General features: G+C 38.3%; 1 protein-coding gene and 1 non-coding gene across 2 annotated transcripts in view; both read right to left on the reverse strand.

Moving 5' to 3' along the window:
- Nucleotides 1-18,855, reverse strand: part of LOC131434782 (Krueppel-like factor 12) — a 398,669-nt gene that overhangs the window by 254,446 nt on the left and 125,368 nt on the right. The window lies entirely within an intron of this gene.
- Trnag-gcc (transfer RNA glycine (anticodon GCC)) lies at nucleotides 6,489-6,559 on the reverse strand. The gene has a single exon. It is a non-coding gene; the product is annotated as a tRNA-Gly (tRNA).

Consider the following 18,855-nt stretch of genomic DNA (forward strand, 5'->3'; position numbering starts at 1 on the left):
GATTGAGCTTTGAGAAACGATTTTATACTGGAACCGGAATTCTAAAATCGGTATGGCCGAAGTCAGATAAATTCACCTGAATAGCTGTATAGTTTACATTTGTTTCAAAATATTTGAAAATCAGTGAAGACATCTTCAAATAGACATTTTTATACTAATCACCCTGTATCCCCGAAACCGGAAGTTGGATCTGACTGAAGAGCAAGATGTTTTAAAGAATCTTGAAACTTTTCATTTGCATCTTAGATGATTCTTAGATTTCATTTGAATCTTAGATCGTTTCAGCCATCTACGAGAAGAATGAGTTACACAATTTTGATTTCGTTTCATATATCATCCTGTAGTTCCGGAACCAGAGGTCGGAACCAAACATAATTCAGGAACTTTGTTTGGGAGCATACGAATTTTCGTATGAATCTGAATTTGTAGAAAAGAAATTTTCAGAGAAAATTGAGTGAAATTATTTGTCACACACTTATTTGTTGATCTCGACGAACTGGTTGGAATGGTATATGGATGTTATGTTCTTCCAGCATTTATTGCTGTAAGTAGTTTAAAACAATATAATTAAAAAAAAATCTGCCATCATCTGGTTTATATATGTCATATTCGAACGATTATGTTGCCAAAAACGAGCCGTGCTCAAATCGGTCCGAGGCAAATTGTCATGAAAAAGGATGCTGTACACAGTCTTTTTGGTACTTAGAAACAATTGTATGTAACAGTATAAAAAATCGTTTTTTCCGTTGCTCCCAAGCATTTCTTTGTCAGACAGCGCTCAAAACTCCTACTGCTGGAATAGGGGGAAAAGTCGTTTACACAAAAATTTCGATATCTCCGTTAAAATGGACGGATTTTAACAATCTATGGCTTGTTGAATAGGTATTATCGTGCGGAATCTAAGTATGAAAACATATTCTGTTTTCAAGGTCAATTGTGACAGATACTGTCAAAAAACTGAAAATTTTGACATAAAACTTCGAATAACTCAAAAAGTAAACATCCGATCTCAAAACCATTCAATAGCGTTTTGGGTGACGGGGAGACCTTTAATTTGCGACTAGTTTGATCAAAATCGGTCGGGCCATCTCTGAGATCTCGACCTCTTAGTTGACAACACACATACAGACACACACACATACACACACACACACACAGACATTTGCTCAGTTCGTCGAGCTGAATCGATTGGTATATGTCATTCGGCCCTCCGGGCCTAGGAAAAATTTTCGAAAGTTTGAGCGAATTCTATACCTATTTTTTATATATATAAAAAAAGGTACAAAGGCTCCCTAAATATTCGAAACAAATCCTAGAAATAATTTTGACAATAGTTATTTAGTCCTACGTCAACAACTTGATCAACCCCCTTGTAGTTGTTCTCTGAGTAGAGTTCAATATCATTCCTATTCATGCAACTCCTTCCCTCTTAAATGGTTCGAAAGCCTCTTCCACAACTTTACGATCAACATCAAAAACTGTGGAACTTATGGCGTTTGATGTTAAAATGTACTGGTGCCTTGATTTGCTCTGGATTTTCATGAAAACACCTGCATTGATGATCAGCTTTACGTTTCACCTTATACTTGTCAGTGCTTAACAGTTTATGTTGAACTATTATGCCACCTAGCAGTTCAACACAAACCAAAAACTTATATTCAAAAGCCTTTTTTAATCCACCTAGTGGTGTAATGATGCCTTTATCATATTACTAATATTTTCAAAAAACATCACTGGAATATTCTGTCAAGATTTTTTTTCCAAACTTGAATAAAATCAAAAACTTTCTTTGGTCAAAACTACCATCAACTTTTCGATTTGTAAACAGCTATGCCAAGTTACATAGATTTAAATGTGGCAACCCTGCACTCTATACAAAATTGACAAAGCACACTGTGTGCTAGGCAGGTGTTTTTTCTTCTTCTTCCTTACCAGCACGTACCGATGCATGTATGTATATATATATGTATAATTTTGTATGGCAGTTTGAAAGTTTTGATTCTCATTGCCCTATAATTTCTGAACAGGAAGTCGGATCTGGTTGAAATTGCACAGTATCTTTAAAGACACTGAGAGCTTCAATTTAAATCATGATTTGTGAAAATCTGTTAAACCATTGCGGAGAAATAGAAGTGAATTCCGGATTTGAAGCCTTTTTTTTACTATTACCGGTGCGTTTGAAAGCATAAACCAAGCACTAGTAGTCCCAAAGTAGTTTTATATATCCACCAACTAACAAGGTCTGCCAATTAGATAAATTCACCAGTAAATTTTATAAAAATGTGCACCTCGTTTCACCATCGCTGAAACGAATGGTATATGACATGGGCCTCGGTTCAAAAGTCGGTTTTCACAGTGAATGCATAGCCTTTCTATATGGGAAAAGTAAAACTAGCTAAAAACTGTGTATGTGTGTGTGTATATGTGCGTATGTGTGTATGTAACATTTTTTTGCACTAACTTTTCTCGAAGATGGCTGTACCGATTTTCACAAACTTAGATTCAAATAAAAGGTCTTGTGGTCCCATACAAAATTCCTGAATGTTATTTGGATCCGACTTCCGGTTCCGCAATTATGGGGTAAAAAGTGCAATAAATTGTGAAAATAAGTGCACTAACTTTTCTCGGAGATGGTTGACCCGATTTTCACAAGCTTAGATTCAAATGAAAGGTCTTGTGGTCCTATACGTAATTCCTGAATTTCTTCCGGATCCGACTTCCAGATCCGGAAATTTAGGATAAACTGTGTTTACCATCACTGGAAGGGGTGAAAACCGTAGAAAGTTTTCTAAATCGACCTCAAATCTTCTCCAATTGACAGTTTTTATCAGTAGACGGTCAAAAAAACTGATTTCGATTATTCTTTTAAGAATCGGTGATAATTATTTTGAAGAGTACCACAGTAGATTGATATGAGAAAGGCATCATTACACCACCAGGTGGATTAAAACAGTTTTTTTTTTAACTTTCTTCGGTATAAACTACCATCACCTTTTCAATTTGTTTTTCAAGTTAATATAGATTTAAATGTGGCAACTCTGCACTCTATAGAAAATTAAACAAAGCGCGCTGTGTGCTAGGCTGGTGCGTTTTCTTCTTCTTCCGTACCGATTTTGCATCATTTTGTATGACAGTTTGAAAGTTTTGATACTCATTGCCCTATAATTCCGGAACCGGAAGTCGGATCTGGATAGGACAGTATCTTTTAAGAAACTGAGAGTTTTAATTTGAAACATGATTTGTGAAAATCTGTTTAACCGTAGCTGAAAAATCGAAGTGAGATCCGTTTTTGGAGCTTTTTTCACTATTACCGGTGCATTCGGAAGCGGAAGCCGGCACTAGTAGACCCAAGTTGATTTATATATCCGCTAAATAACAAGGTCTGTCAACTAGATGAATTTACCAGTAAATTTTTCAAAAATGTGCACATCGTCGCGCCATCGCTTGTGAAAAAATCTTCGTGAAATTGAACATTTTTTCTAATCGCACTGTAATTACGGAACCAGAAGTCGGGTCTGGATCAACTTTTCTAAGACTTTGTGAGGAATCTTATGACCTTTCATTTGCATCTTAGTTTGTGATAATCGGTTGAGAAATTTCCGAGAAAATGGAATGCGCATTTTCTCATAAATTTGCACATATTGCCTTGTAATTCCGGAACCGGAAGTCGGATAAGGACAAAATGCTATAGCGATCTATGCGCCTATAAGACCTTTCGTTCGAATCTAAGGTTGTAAAAATCGGGTACGCCATCTCTGAGAAAAGTGAGTGACATTTATTTTCTTTTTTTTTGTGCATATCGAACCGGAAGTCGAACCAGGATAAAATTCAATAGCGATCTATGGGATCATCAGACCTTTCAGTTGAATCTGAGTTTGTGAAAATCCGTTCAATCATCTCTGAGACAATCGAGTGACACTATGTGTCACATACAAACATTCATACATTCATACACACACACACACACACACACACACACACACACACACACACACACACACACACACACACACACACACACACACACACACACACACACACACACACACACACACACACATATATATACACACAGACATTGGTATATGACATTCGGCCCTCCGGACCTCGATTCAGAAGTCGGTTTTCACAGTGATTGTATAGCCTTTCTATATGAGAAAGGAAAAAATGAAAGTGTCATGAGAATATTTGAAGCTACTAATTAGCGAGAGCAAACATTTCAAAAGCTTGCATTGACACTAGGAACAGGTCAATTCATTAGAAGCCGCCGTTATTTTCGATTCTCGATGGGAAACCGACGGCTTCCGGCACCCGCTCACCACCAGTCGCTGGTCGATTGCAAAGACGGCGGAAAAGCGCCATCATCGCCGCGGAAGAAAGTCGTCGGACCACAGAATCAAACTTTGAAGGCGATGTCTCAAGAACATATCTCACGGATGTACCATTGTACAGGGGCGCCAAGATAGAAGCCATTCGTAGACCTTCGCACAGTTTCCAGCGCTATGAAATTATCGCATTGGCCATTACCGGCACTTCGGTGCAATTTTGGCGGCAGCGGTACGGCTGCTTCTGACGTCGATCAATACACGGACCGAAACACGGCTGAAGAAAGAACGATGCCATAATAATAATAATAATGAACTATATGGCATTGACCGTGACAATCGGCGGGTCCCGCGTGAGAACAGACCTGGTTAGGTGTGCGAACCGACACAGTTTCGATGTGCACAAAATTCGATCTTCTGAACATCTGCGCGGGGTGGCTTTCGACGGATCGTCATTTTGCCGTAATCAAGACGAGGTAAGGTGCGTGTTATGCTGGAGGTGCTGACCGACATACCGTAAAACATTTGCCGCAAGCGTTGGCGTTAATTGCTTCACCACGACCCTCACGGGACCTCCTTGTGCTAACATGTGTACACTAATTCGGATGGACTGCACTGGAGCTACACACATTCGAGCATGCGCCAATTCGAGTTCAAATATTGGATCGCTGCTTCGTCGGTGGGAATTCGTGCACCTTCAATCCTTTTGATTGTTTCAGGTCAATGAGGATATCAACCGGGACTGACAGATTGATTTACGACATGAAGCATTGTAAGCATTAGCTTAGCGAAGCTGTGCAGAGTCGACTCGGCTCAGTTTGAATGTTGAGACCCGCAACAATTGCGGCATTGATCAGAGGTTTGTTTGTCGAGGTACGCATTTGATTCGAAAACGGCTTAGTTTTGAATGACACATTTTGCAAACAAAAAAAACGAAAAAATACCATTCAACCGTTTAAAACATAGCTAACATGTACTTGCCGCTCGCGGTAATAATTGCCCGGGTGGAAAACAAGCCCAACTAACAACCGATGCGATGGATCCGATTGCTATCTCTCAATAAAACGCATAAGATTGTATCAAGATCTTCATGGGCTGCGGGCCCCCTGTTTTACGCCGCCTGATGATGGCTGGCAAAGAAATAGGGACACGTTCGATTTACGTTTTACGATCAATCACTAGCACTCGTCTGAATGGCGGCGAATAATATTTCATATTGAACGTTTTTCGTTTCCCGTCGTTCGGGGGCAAAAACCTGGCGGCAAAAACTGAAACTATTACCAGCATAATCCTATCAGAATGCTCGCATTGCATTAGGTTTGAAGTCAACATTTTGCCAGCGCCGGACGTAGTGTGGAAGGTTGCAAAAATGAATGCATTTCAATCAGAGTTTCAGCTGAACGTGTAAGAGTAGACGGAAAGTAGTTTTTCTTATAAGATATTATAGAAGAAAATTGTCTCCCTCGCCATATATACTCAAGTGGAGGTCTTTTTTTCCCTATATCTCTAAGCTCAACTAAATACGACACTGGACTTGACGGTCTGGATGTTGGCAACCGCGTGCATTGCATACCTTGAGATAAAACGCAGAAAACAGATAAGCTCCGACGTAGTCTTTATACACCAACCATTTCTTGTTGTTGTTGCTTCAATTGCCTCTACCCGCCTAATTGACAGACGGCAACCCGACTCTCGGATATTGCAGTCAAGATAAATTAAACTGTCGATCAAAAAGCTGGCGGAGTTGCCAATTCGTTGACAAAAGAGCACGGTTCAAATGTATACCTTCGGTAAGCAGCCATCCCGCCTTCAGCCAGTTACAGTGCCGCACTCGCTGGTTTGTTGAGACCTCCTGCGAGGAAAACCGACCATTAATTGTGTGCTTTGGCAGGTGCTTGCGGGTAAATCTAGAGCCGCAAGAACTGGACGCGAAAATTGGTTGAGAACCAGTCACTTAGCTGATCCGGGAAAAAGTTAAAATATCGCTCTGATTGATATTTGTCAAATTTAATTGGTTATTTAACATTGTGGTTGGAGATTAACGTTTGGCACTTGTGAAGGTGCGATGTAGAAAAAAAAGATTGTATGAAACTAAGTGGCAATTTTTGTATTCCAAATGATTTGATATGAACACAGTTCGTTTGACAATAAAAAAAAATTTTTTGCATCGGCCGGGAATCGAACCCGGGCCGCCCGCGTGGCAGGCGAGCATTCTACCACTGAACCACCGATGCTTGTTAGAATCAGTTGTAATAATTGAAAGCATCAGATTTAGCAAAGAAATATAAGGCAACATTTCCACCCGGCATGGTAATGAGAACAGCAGTAGAACTTCCTCCTTTCAAATCTATGCAAAACCCGCCGCTCTACAAACTGCTTAACCCTGTGCCAGTACAAGTACGAGCATGAATCATCGACGTAGCGTGACCTCTGGTGTTACTGCTGCACACCAACCGTTGCCACTTTCCACCAGTTCGATTGGCTGTCCGTATCTGTACAGGTACCATGATCATGAAAATCCAAGTACCCAATGAACCGAATGAAACAGCATTTATGTGCACTTGTCAGTTGATTACATTTCGCTGTTTCACTGTACGATTCGAGTTCAACCGGCAGCGTTCTTTCCATTTTGCATACCTATAAATGTGCCCTCTCTCTCTGGTCTAGGTTCGATGTGCGTCTAAGTGTGCGCGCACTATCTCTCACTGATTCTAGCTTTTCTCGTCTATGCCAGTAACTCGGGTTGTGCGGCTGGTGCGATCGATGACTGACCGAGCGACCGACCGACCGACCGACCGACAAAGTAAACATCAAGACGCGGCTTTCCTAACGATCGCATGCGCGGGCATTCCGGTCGAATGGATCGTTTTCTGGTTTGTTGCCGGCGATGTGATGGAGGCGTCATTTTTTATCAATGTAATCCGACCGCAGTGGTAGCCACATCAGTTTGTTTTATCGGATTAAAAGTTATTAATGTGTGAAATGCAAAGTTTGTAGTTCGGATGACATGCGTTGCTTGTCAGTTCCATTGAGATTCGGTTAGTTCGATATACAGGTCCATCGTTCTAGAAATATCCATACTGATTTCTTAGACATACCTAAGAACTTTTTATGATTTCAAGCAACAGAATAAATCGGCTCATGTAGCACGATAACTTGATTAAATTAAGTAATTATATTTTATTGCTAGGTGTCAAAGTAGCAACTATATTTTAATTACGTTTCATTACGAATCGAACCACCAACAGACCAACAAGACGTAATCGAACAGTAAGAGTCGGATGTCATTGAAAACCCTGTTCTAATCCACCTAGTGGAGCAATGATGCCTTTCTTATATCTATATATCTATCTATCTATCTATCTATCTATCTATATATATATATATATATATATATATATATATATATATATATATATATATATATATATATATATATATATATATATATATATATATATATATATATATATATATATATATATATATATATATATATATATATATATATATATATATATATATACCCAAACCTCCGTTTACGAACACTTTTTATGCGTTACCTCTTTTTACGAACCAAATCCCAAATAACGTAAACTTTTTTTACGAACCTACACAGAAAGAAAAGATGAAACTTACACGACATGTAAACCGATAGTACTATGAAATAGACATCAATTGAAACGAAAATCTGATTTAAAACCATGATTGATGTAAAATTACATTAAAAATCATTTAGTTTTTCATTGAACAAGACTGTATATTTACAAACAGCTTCGTTTTGTAACGTAAATTTCCATTCAATTGCCTGCTCCAAATATGTGCATTAAAATAAATGTAAAATCACAAAATATTTTTATCTGTGTACTTCGTAAAAAGAGGTTTTGTCATTCATCGAAAGCGATGTCCGACTTCATGGAAACTACTACAATATGGGTATTTTTGGAACGGGTTTAAAGAGTAGATTCCGGAAAATGATGTTTAAGGTATTTTGGAAATCCAAGATGGCGACTTCCGGTTGATTGATATTCCTCGAAAACCCTTACAATATGGGTATTTTCGGAACGGAATTGATGAGTAGATGTCGAAAAATGATGTTTGAGGTGGTTCTGAAATCGAAGATGTCGACTTCCGGTTTATCGATGTTCCTTGAAAACCCTTGCAATATGGGTATTTTCGGCAGAGATGTCTATCTCCTCTGTGTGACGAAGAGCAAGCAAAATTTCTCCCCTCGCACTGACAACTTCAACGAGAGCTCTTCTCTTTCACATTTATACACCACTGTTGTGTAAGTGAGCACGCATCATGAGTGCGTTTGTTCATTTCCTTTTACCTCTTCCACTGAATCGCACCAAAGTGCTAGAGCATTAGCTAATAAATTCTCTGAGGTGGATGCAGATACTTTCACAGAGGTGTACACGCCGGTGAGCACTCTGCTGTATGGTTTTCGTAGATGAAGCGTGGACACGCAAAATCAGCAAAATAAAACAATTTATCGTAAAATTTTCGGTTTTCCTTGCAAATTTTTCATAGCAAGGCCAGATCTACTCTCTATTAATTGAAGTTCACAGAAGTGTTCGCTCACAATCACGCGCCAGTGGTCACTTGGGTGTATTTAGACGAGAGCGCGTGTGAGCGATTCATGCGAAGAGAATGTGTTTCACTCGCGCCAGCTGCTTTAACCACAAGCACACACTCAAATGCTGTCTATTCGACACTGAGAAGAAGTGCGCTTTCCTCTTTGTGCGGTGCTTCGTTTTTTCATCCTCGGTGTGGCAGAAATCTGACTCTAGAGTTTATCACTCTGGTGAAATGCCATCTCTGATTTTCGGAACGGAATTGATGAGTAGATGTCGGAAAATAATGTTTGAGGTGGTTCTGAAATCGAAGATGTCGACTTCCGGTTTATCGATGTTCCTTGAAAACCCTTGCAATATGGGTATTTTCGGAACGGAATTGATGAGTAGATGTCGGAAAACAATGTTTGAGGTAGTTTTGAAATTCAAGATGGCGACTTCCGGTTTGTTGATATTCTTCGAAAACCCTTTCACTTTGGTTATTTTCGGAACGTGGTTAATGAGTAGATGTCGGAAAACGATATTTGAGGTATAGTGTATTAAAGGAATACCAAGTTAAAGGAAAATGGCAAAAACTTTCAAAGTATACTAATAAACCGGAAGTCACTGTTTTGCATTTCAAAACCACCTCAAATATAATTTTCCGACGTCTACTTTTAAATCTCTTTCCGAAAGTACCCATATTGTAAGGGGTTTCAAGGAATATCGACAAATCGTAAGTTACCATCTTAAATTTAAGATCCACCTCAAACATCGTTTTCTGACAACTACTCATACATCCCGTTCCGAAAATACCCATTTTGTAAGGGTTTTCAAGGAATATCAACAAACCGGAAGTCGCCATCTTGAATTTCAAAACTACCTCAAACATCGTTTTCTGACATCTACTCATCAATCCCGTTCCGAAAATATCCATATTGCAAGGGTTTTCAAGGAATATAAAAAACCGGAAGTTGCCATCTTGGATCTATGAATCACCTCAAACATTGTTTTCTGACATCTACTCATCAATCCCGTTCCGAAAATACCCATATTGTAAGGGTTTTAAAGAAATATCAACAAACCGGAAGTAGCCATCTTGAATTTCAAAACTACCTCAAACATCGTTTTCTGACATCCACTCATCAATCCCGTTCCGAAAATATCCATATTGCAAGGGTTTTCAAGGAATATAAAAAACCCGAAAGTCGCCATCTTGGATTTAGGAATCACCTCAAACATTGTTTTCTGACATCTACTCATCAATCCCGTTCCGAAAATAGTCATATTGTAAGGGTTTCAAGAAATATCAAGAAACCGGAAGTCGCCATCTTGAATTTCAAAACTACCTCAAACATCGTTTTCTGACATCTACTCATCAATTCCGTTCCGAAAATACCCATATTGTATGTGTTTTCAAGGAATATCAACAATCATCTTGGATTTAAGAATCACCTCAAACATTGTTTCTACTCATCAATCCCGTTCCAAAAATATCCATATTTCAAGGGTTTTCGAGGAATATAAAAAAAATACATATGATGCGCGGGTTCCACAATAATCACACAAAACTTTTTTTACGAAGTAAATTCCAAATAACGTAAACTTTTTTTACGAACCAAATCCCAAATAACGTAAACTTTTTTTACGAACTACCTCTTTTTACGAACCCCCGTTTAGTTCGTAAATGGAGGTTTCGGTATATATATATATATATATATATATATATATATATATATATATATATATATATATATATATATATATATATATATATATATATATATATATATATAAATGCAGAGATCATTCTTTGTAATCGCATCACTTAAGAACGGATGGACGGATTTACATGATTCTTTTTTTGTTTGATCAGTTTTTACTCCCACCGGGTTCGTACAACAAAAAAATTAGGATAATTTGAGAAAAATTCAAGGGGAGGACGCTTAGAACAATGTGCCAATCACACATTAACATTTTTTTGCATAATTTTCTGTTTAATAATCTTATTTTTGTGTATTACAACAACATTTTACAGTACAAGTGTTTTGACCCTTTGGCCTTTTATCTTTGTTGTTCATACGATTCGTTATTAATAATAGGTGTTTTTGTTACTCTTGTTTCACATACTAATGTTTAATCATAGTATTTGTTTTAATTATTAATAAAATATCTACCTACTTATAACTATCCCTCACCTAATACGTACAAATTTTGAATTATTTGTATTACAGAGATTGAGCACCTCTCTTCAAATTTCGTGCTGTATTGTTCGAATTTTTGTTCTAGTATATCCAGTGAGGCCATCTCATGTACTTCACTAGTCCTTGTCCAAGGGGGTAGATTCAGAATCATCATTAAGATCTTACTTTGAATGCGCTGAAGCCTAAGTTTGTGTGTTCGTGCACAGCCCCGCCAAACAGGGACTGCGTATTCAATTGCGGGGTAGATGATTTGTTTATAGACAGCCTTCTGATTCTTCAGACACAGTTTAGATGTTCTACAAATCAGCGGATACAGAGACCTAATGAGTATGCTGCATTTTTGAACGATTTTGTCAACATGTGACCTGAATAACAGATGTCTGTCAAAGGTGAGTCCTAGATAGATGACTTCATCGGTCCATTGAATGACCTCATCACCGAATCGTATTCGGCATTCGTCTGATGGAAAAAGTTTTGGAGATCTTGAATGTGGAAACAAGATGACCTTAGTTTTTGCTGCATTGATCACAATTTTCCAGCTTGTAAAATATTCAGTTAGAGCGTCCAGACCTGTCTGTAGTTTATTCTTCAGAGCATTAATGACACGACCTTTGTAAAGAATGGCAGTATCATCAGCAAATTGTGACAGAACACCACAACCCGGAAGAGGTGGGATGTCTGATGTAAAAATGTTGTATAGAATGGGACCTAAGATACTTCCTTGGGGTATACCAGCAGGAATAGTAAATCTTTTTGAAAATGCATTATTCAGAGAAACCTGGAAGGCTCTATCTGCAAGATAATTTTTGATAATTTTAATAAGATACATGGGAAAATTATACCGATGCAGTTTAAACACCAGGCCATCGTGCCACACATTATCGAATACCTTTTCAATATCCAATATTGCCATGGCAGTCGTTTTGGACACTGATTTGTTTTGCTGGATGACGTTGTTAACCCTTGTGAGCTGGTGGATGGTGGATCTTCCTTTCCGGAACCCAAACTGTTCTTCCAGGAATATATCCTGTTCATCTGCGAAAGCAAGAATTCGCCTTTGTATTGACTTTTCAAATGTTTCAGCTCAATGTTGAATGTGTTATCGAAACCGGGGGCCTTCATATTTTTGTATTTTTTCACAATAGCCATCAGCTCATTCGCAGTGACTCTACTTTCCTCAGGAATTAAGCTGTCTGATTGGTCAACCTCAGCTACGCAGCAACGGCTCTTTCATGTGGACTAATAATGTTGAATCCTAATTTGTGAGAACACACAAACTGCTGGCCTAGCGCATTTGCCTTCTCTACTGGTGTGATCAAAGGTATTCCTTCAGCTGCGTCCTGGGGTGGCAGCAGAGGAGGAATAGGCTTCGGTTTTTCTTAAGCACCTTCGTTAAGGACCAGAAGGGCTTTGAATGTGGAAGAATTTCTCGAAGCTTTTGCTGGAAGTTCCTTTTGCGAAGCTCAGATATCCTTTCCTGGATTATCCTAGTTAAGTTGTTATAAGAAGTCATCTTATCTAGGATGCAAATTCGTTGATACTGCCTCCGGTAGATATTTTGAAGTCGGATGAGTTTCTTGGTGACACTGTCAATTTGAAGAGAGGAACTCGGCATATGTTGTACTGGATCACACATTAACACAATGCGTTGGTGCATTTATCAATATTGGCACTTTCGTTTTAATACAGTTGCACAGTTGCGGAACACAAAGAGCTCAGTTTTGACAAGTAGCTGTTTCATGGGGCACACTTAGACTCACAGTATATCACGTGTTTTTTTAGAGGCACAATATAGGGTAAGGGTTCCCTATTTCATCTCATTTGTAAGGACGTCGCCTTCAAACCCCGATTTAGCCACTAAAATCACTGTAACTATTTCATATTACTGTTTCATTCGACTTGCTTCACGTTGAAAATTGATTCACATTTCTTGAAAATTCAACTAATATTTATAAAACATCTAAAAACACTAATGATGTTTTCACTACTCTGCTCCTAATTTCATCTCAATGGATTTTTATCCATCCTATCGTTGATCTTTTATTCATCCTATAAATTAGCAATGGCGACAGCAATCAAAACAAAATATTCCACTATTACACTCTCACCCGCATTCGCATGGATGCCAGATGGCTGACTAAACGCTGTCAGCTGGAAAAATATGGCTTGCAGACATTCTGGTGACCGACTGCCAGATATACAACTCAAACGATACAACCGTACCCACCAGGATTTTTCCACATTATTTTTATTGGTAAAAAATTTACTCGTTGAATTATCTAATTAATAGGGCAATGACTTACGGAGATCTAAAGAACTATCTTTTAACATCATTTTATTAGTGAAAACAGATAGAACAGATATAGACTTTCTATGCAAAGTAATACATATTTGCTATGAAAATACCTGGCATCTCTGTGCACAGCCGATGAAACACACACACACTTCACAGCGTTATGTTGGCGTATAGCGGAATGAAACCAGTGCTACTAGATTTGCCACAATGGTTATTTCAATAGTATTTAACACGCTCTTTTTGATAATATTCGAAGCCGGAACAGTTTCATTGAAATATTAATATCAATAATATAATTAAACTAATGTCACGGATACCAAAAACATACTTTTTGATGATAATTTGAAGAAGATAAACAATTTTTGTTTTGTAACATTATGAAATAACTTGGCAACTTTGCGAAACCAAATGAGATGAAAACAAAGCGCAATCAAGTGAACGAAGTTAAAAATTTTCATCTCATATTTTTGAAGACTTTTATTGCTTGTCGGGTGAATTTTGAAGTTTTTAATCGTTAACTAAACAAGTGGCAAGTGAACATAACTATTTATGAAGTCATCCAGCATTCAATGGTAGTGTAATTGTGCGAAATAGTGATCATGTTTTGAGAGGAATCGATTAGTAGATATTCAGAAACATGACGAACTGTAAATCTTGAGACGAAAATGTGTCCTAAATTGAAAAGTGAGTTTATTTTATATGAAAAAAAACGATCACCGAAGAATTTAAAACCATTTCTTTCAGTAGGAAAGTGTGACAATAGCTTTTCAAATCATTTTAAAACATTTCACAGTTTGCTTCCGGTAGGTTGTAAAATATTATTCATGTTCAAAGTTATGAGGTGAAGGGATGAGATGGAAATAGGAGCTCAGATGAAATAGGGAGCCGTTGCCCTAGTTTGTGTTAAATGACTCTCCTCTTGGAAAAATTGCATAAGTGTTTGGACGTCGAAGAAAGGAATACTAGATCGTTGAACGAATCTTTTGGCGCGCAAAGAGTTGTTTTGTGTGAAGTTTTCACGTGCATACTTGTTTCATGTTATTTGTCATTTCGAGTCACGTGCTTAATTGGATATCACAATTATTGCTTGCCAAATGACTCAATAACGGAATATATATGACTGTTCTAGAAAACCGCTGTAGACAGGAGAAAAAATTCTGATATCGTTTACCAGTTGATCGATTGTGTGTAATGGAGTTAATTAATATTGGTCATCGTGAGCGCGAGTTTAACAAATCAGAAAATTTTTGATTGAATCAATGAAAAGATTGTTCTGTAGAAGCGCTAATGTCAAACTAATAGATTGTCTTTGCTCTCTAATGATTTAGCGCTCATAATAAGTGGCCATTAGATATCAATGTTCAATATGATTATCATAAGATCTATATCAAATTAAAATTTAAGCGACGTCTCTCTAAGCAACCAAAAGTTTCACAGTACCTGACAGGCCCGTGTGTGGTTTCAAGAGAGGGTTCAAGGGAGGGTTCAAAAGAAGAGGGGCAGGTGTTTAAGAGGGGAGGGGGGGGGGGGGTTATGAAGGAAGGTGGATATTAAAGGGTGGGGAATGCGCACAAATTTGAAGGAAAAGTCAAGTTATTTTCACTTTTATATAATAGGTACTCTATTGTTCATGGAACCTAATGTTGAAAAATCTTCCATTGGGTGGAGAGGTGGGGGAGAACAATATCCACTTTATTAAAGCCCCAAAGTACGCGCGGCACTTTTTGGCAACTTGAATATACAGAACAAGTTCTGAGAAAACTTAAAGCTGCTGAAAAACAGTACAAGGAACTGCTTCAAAGTTTATTCTGTTGCGTCGGGTCAACGTTCAAGTATGAGTAATTCCTACAAATGAACTGTTCAGAATGGTTTGTTTGCTTTGTATGTATTTGTTAAGTTTATCAATACAAAATTCTGGTTAGTGAGCTTTTTTATCCATTACCGAAAGCAAGAATCACATCTGGAAGAGAAAGCGTGACACCTCATATCTATTATGTCGAAGCCATTAGAGAGAGATTATTTATTGACTCAAAGGATGGAATGACAATCTGTGCATTTGCTCATTTTTTGCTTAACAGAAGTATTTCACATTTCCACATTAATTTTTGGTGATATTGCTTTTTTTTAAACATATTCTGTTTCTGTGTATACTTTTTAAGAGTGTTCAATCGGGTTCTTAAAAAAATCTTGTTTGAAACTATTTTTCTACGAATAACATACTTTAAAAATTAGTCTTGCTTAAAATTGGTTTCTCCATACGTGCAAAAGAAAATGGTTTGTCGTACTGAAAATGTGTGCAATGTTTCATCAAAATCGCAATAAGTCTTTCCTAATTTGGTCACTTTACCTGCTGCTAATTTCTGGAATTTTCACATGTTAAAAAGAAAGATTCGCCAGAGAAAAACAGTCGCTTTATTTTTTCCGCTAGTAATTACGAATCGTTCAATATGATATGTTGATACCTTTAGTTTTCAATTTGACAGTACCTTCAAGTAATTGTTAGTTATAGTTGATTCCTTTGAAAACACTGCGAGCATTTTTTGTCATTTTGTTTGCTCACCCACGATTAGGAAAATAACAGACATTTCCGACCATTTTGTAGCGGCTAACAGATTTGTTTATGAACTGCTTCGAATGCCAATCGCTTGAACAAAAAAAAATCGAAAAGTGACTGAATTCGAGTAACACCAGATTCCTTTGAAGGACATGGCAAAAAAAATAGATCGATGCGGCACTACAATGAATTTTGTGTAATAGACTGTACAAAGTTTATGAGAAAAATTGTTGCAAATAATCAATCATACACGTAAAGTTAATCCACATGAAAATTGTTGCTTCGAAAAGTCTGCTGCAGTGCAAAGTAAACATGCACCATGATTATCCGATTCCTGATTACAACTTAGAATTGGTATTTTTTTTATCTTCAAAATTCACTTGAAAAGAAGAGAAAAAAACAAGCATTTGTTATCCCCGAAGTTTTAAGTTGCGAAAGAAACCGAAATCGTTTGAGAAAATGTTACCATACAAGCATTAGCCTTATAAATTCGGTAATGACTTCGAACAATAAAAAGAATGACCAGCGCTTTTCGTCACGATGATTTCCACAATCTCATCCAGTGCTCGGCTTGTGGCGTTTGAAAACGCCACCGTACATCAAGCTACACTTGCAATGGAACAATTATTTACAATTTTATTCATAATCAATAAAACATCGGACGCAAGGATGCAGGGGGGTAGGCAATTGTATACACAAAAATCGGCTGCTGATCGCGGCCAGCATTCGATCGCGTACGTACGATGATTCGACGTGATAAACGGTACCGATGCTTAATCAAGCAACCGACTAACCGCCGCTCTCTGGGGGTGCACATGAAAGCAACATTGTTCACAGCTGCCTCTCAACTGGCTCGCCCGGTTCAGCAGGAAAAATTATCGATTTACGCGGTGAAGTGGCTTGCTGGGACGCTGTCCGGGTACCAATTTTCCTACCTCGTTCGCAATCCGAAGCTAGATTTGCGCAGGTCATGCTGCGGGAGGATGTCGCGCTAACGATTGGATGATGAATGCGCTTCAGAGTGGTGCAAAATTAGCATAGAGTTGACCTTTCATTTTTTATATCGGCGAATGTTATACTGTCAGTTTTTTTGCCTTTCTTCACCTGCTGTAGTGATTATTTATCGGTTCCATAATCAACGAATGGTTTTTGTCGGGAGACTAATTAACCTTTAGAAAAACTAAGATTTAACAAAAAACGTGCCGCTGGATGTGGGAACCTGTCGAAAGAGAGTCTTCATGAGGAAATAGTGCGTGTAGAGCAAGATCCAAATCAGCAATGGTTGAATGAGTCAGACCATTTGTTTTGATCAGGTATTCACGATGAACAGGCTATCATTGGCATATTTTTTAACACGAAGTACAGCATCATGTAAAATATATACGCATAATGTCCAACAGGAGTGTTGAAGGTTAATAATTCAACGATCATTTCGTATATGAAATTAATCCAAAACATCACAGTATTCCATTTAATCGTGTATTAAAGACTGTCCCAGAAAGTATGGACGCAACCAGAAACCGCTGCCATTTCGCAATGGTTCAGAATCTTTCAATTTTTATGGCTGCATCCTATTGTTTACACTCATCTCTAACCACTTGTGCAGTTGTTTATTCGTTTTCATTAGTTTGTTTCGAAATGCGTGGACTTTTAGCAGAACAACGTCGAAAAATTGTGTACAAATGGTGCACAGAACGCGGACTGTCACTGAGAAAGATAACAAAAATGGAAGGAGTAAGTGAAAAAGCCGTGCGAAATGCAATCAGGTAGTTCGCTGAAGGCGTGGGCACTTCGAAGTCAAATGTTCTTCGTGCTAAAGAACGTTTGAATCTTTGAACCTATAAGAAGCACAAACAACCGAAACGTAGTCCGAAACAAGAAGCATCGATAAGGCCGAGGGTTCGAAAGCTGTACAATACGATTCATGCTGGAAATTTGAACTGCATAGCCATGGACGACGAAACCTACGTGAAACTCGATTACAAATCCTTGACGGGACCACAATATTATACGGTGCGAGAAGGGCAAGTGTTAAACCAGTCCGAGGCAATTTGTAGCTGCGGTAAGATTTCGAAACCCTTCATCACCACTGCTTCAATGAACAGTGAACTATACATCAAGGAATGTTTACAAAAACGACTTCTACTCATAATTCGAAGCCACAAGGATCCTGTTGTCTTCTGGCAAGATCTTGCTTCTTGCCACTACTCGAAATCAACGGTGGAATGGTATACTACCAAAAATGTCACTTTCGTCCCAAAAGACATGAATCCACCAAATTGCCCAGCTAGTCTACAATGGCTGAGCAGCAAATGTTGACAATAATATTCTGTTGTTATAGTCTAATATTATCAGTATATCGAATAAAATTTGAACATCTAACTCTTGTGAATTATTTACAGCGAAATGAAAGTGCGTCCATACTTTCTGGGACAGTCTTTACTAGCAAATGATAAATGAGATACAGCTGAATGGCGAATGTGTCGTCGTTGTTTCTGAGCCGAGCCAAGCCTAACAACTATAGTTCTGGGGTGTCCTTTGCTGTATCAAACATACGTCTCCACATAACTAGGTCCATGGCTGCTTATCGCCAGCCACTCGAGACACGGATGCTTCGTAGATCACTCTCCAGTCCATCACCTTACGGTAGCCCTCCCCAAGATTCGAACGGACTCGAGATCATCCCAGATACTCGGACGTAGCACATCACTCTATCCATCGTTGCTTTGACCAATCGCGTCAGTTTATCCGGGAAACCGTATTCGTGCATGATCTGCCATAGCTGTGCTCGATCGATTTTTCCTATGCCGCTTTGAGGTCAATGAATAGGTGATGCGTGGGTACGTTGTATTCACGACACTTCTAGAGTACTTGTCTTGTCGCGAATATGTGATCCGTAGTGGCGCGGGCTCCAGTTAAT

This window comes from Malaya genurostris, chromosome 3 (assembly GCF_030247185.1).
Source record: "Malaya genurostris strain Urasoe2022 chromosome 3, Malgen_1.1, whole genome shotgun sequence".
NCBI classification, from domain to species: Eukaryota; Metazoa; Arthropoda; class Insecta; order Diptera; family Culicidae; genus Malaya; species Malaya genurostris.